Raw genomic sequence first — 2054 nt, forward strand, 5'->3', positions numbered from 1 at the left:
CAACACTTGTGGGCTCTACCATCAACAATGCACAATTAGTATGTTGAGAAGCACAAGCAACGACAAGACGTAACCATCAACAATGCACAAACATAGACAACTACCTCGAGTGATCATTGTTGCGGGGAGGTCGAAGTGACATGAGCCGTAGTGGGTGCCACTAGGCTTGCTTAGGCCAGGTGTAGATCCACCTACCACACTGTTATTGGAGCCTTGTCCCGACTGAGAAAACTTCAAAGCACGAAATGATGATGTAAGATGCATGCTCTTTAACAAGATGGTAAGATGCATGATTGAAACTTGGAAGACTTACAAAGTTGAAAGTAGGAAGAGGTGGAAGTGGAGGAAGATCCGGCAAAGTGGAACCCTGCATATTAGTTCTGAACTGAGCGAATGTCTCCTGCAAGGCTGCCTGCTGTCTAGCCTTGAATTCCTGCTATTGAAACATGGCTTGCTGCATTTTCATGGCTTGCTCCTGTCGAAGCAAGGCATTGGCCTAAGCCTCCTGCCGCAACCTGGTTTCTTCCTCTAGGCGGGCGTACAATATGCGATCGCAACAAGTTCACCATCGTTGCAATGCAAAGAAGAAACAACAAGGAAGGTCAATGAAGCAAAACATACCTCAAATTGATGGAGCATGTGCAGCCCAGGCTGTGGGCGACGCTCTATAGCAGGACCTGAGCTCGACGTGGTAGCATGGAGGTGGGAGAGTTTCGGAATGTCCTTCTCACGGATGGCGCCGGCCCAACGTATAACTGACCACCCTTCTTGCCTTGTCCTGACTAGACGGAAATCGTAGCGTGAATGTCCTGTGAGGCCGGATCAGAGTCGGGCCCGTCATGCTCTTTGAACTTCCAACATTATGCATCAAACCTCAAGCCAGCACCTTCGTTGACCCACCCCCCTTCCGGTTTCTTTGACAAGCGGGAGAGACATAATCCCGTAAATGTATTGAGTGGCTCAGTGGCGGTCGTCCCTCCAACAAGAAGACCTGCGATGACGATCCCGTTATCAAACTAATGCATGTCCTGCAATAAAGTGCAAACTGAGATCAAACATAAAACAAAAATGCTTCTTTTATCATCAAAAAGCTCTTCACAAGGAATAAGTTGCATCTCATACACTTTGCTATGTCCATCACAATCACATTCAAGTAAAATTGCAAATTTTCGAAGTGCTTCTTTTAATCAATGGACACTCAAACACAGTTTTTTTGGCAAGATGAGAATTTTAATGTTGGTTTATAATTTGCAGCGATACATGAATTTGGGATTCCATCATTCGAGAAGGTTCATAGAAGAAAAATCTCTGCTCCGCATAGGTACTGTTTCTTCTCGACTCCCATAGCATAACAATTGTTAGATAGTACAATCATTTCAGATCATTGAATTTCAATCTTAAGTTATTAAATTTCAAACATGAGGCTGTTTCTTCTCGGCTCCCATAGCCTAACAACTGTTTCTTCTCGATTCCCATAGCCTAACATAGATACGGTCATAATTTTGGTTCCTGAAGATGCAATTGGGGGAGGGAGATCAGCAGAAGAGGAGATACCAAGACCTGGTTGCTGATGTTGTTGTTGCAGAAGAGGAGATCAGCAGGGGCACCTTGCACAGGAGGAGGAGATAAGCATGGGCAACTTGCCGGTGGAGCACCTTGCACATTATTTGGCTTATTAGTTTCTACTAGCAGTAGTGTGTATAGTCAAACATTAAGCAAAATTGTTTCTTTAATCATCAAAGCTCCTCACGAGGAAGAACACACTGTATCTCATACACTTGCTGCTATGTCCATCAAAATTGCAGCACATAAAACTGCAAACTACTGTAATGGACAAATGCAAACTGAACCGAACATGTGTACTGAAGATGCAAACTGAACCAAAACCGTGTACAGAGAACACCCTGCCACTGGAGGAGCTGGGCACCTTGCCGCCGGTTGAGCCTTACACCTTGCGTCTGGGTCACCTTCCCGACGTCCTTCTCCTCCTCGCCAAGCACCTTTCCGTCGGAGGAGCCGAACCGGATCTGCAGAGAACATGGCCGGTCAGAGAG

General features: G+C 45.8%; 1 long non-coding RNA gene across 1 annotated transcript; it reads right to left on the bottom strand.

The window, feature by feature from the left end:
• Positions 1 to 20: 20 nt before the first annotated feature.
• Positions 21 to 1025, bottom strand: LOC123117702 (uncharacterized). The gene is made up of 3 exons (XR_006457484.1): positions 622 to 1025; positions 314 to 528; positions 21 to 231 (listed from the first exon to the last, which is right to left on the bottom strand). It is a non-coding gene; the product is annotated as an uncharacterized lncRNA (long non-coding RNA).
• Between the last annotated feature and the right edge of the window lie 1029 nt (positions 1026 to 2054).

Source organism: Triticum aestivum, chromosome 5B (assembly GCF_018294505.1).
Source record: "Triticum aestivum cultivar Chinese Spring chromosome 5B, IWGSC CS RefSeq v2.1, whole genome shotgun sequence".
NCBI classification, from domain to species: domain Eukaryota; kingdom Viridiplantae; phylum Streptophyta; class Magnoliopsida; order Poales; family Poaceae; genus Triticum; species Triticum aestivum.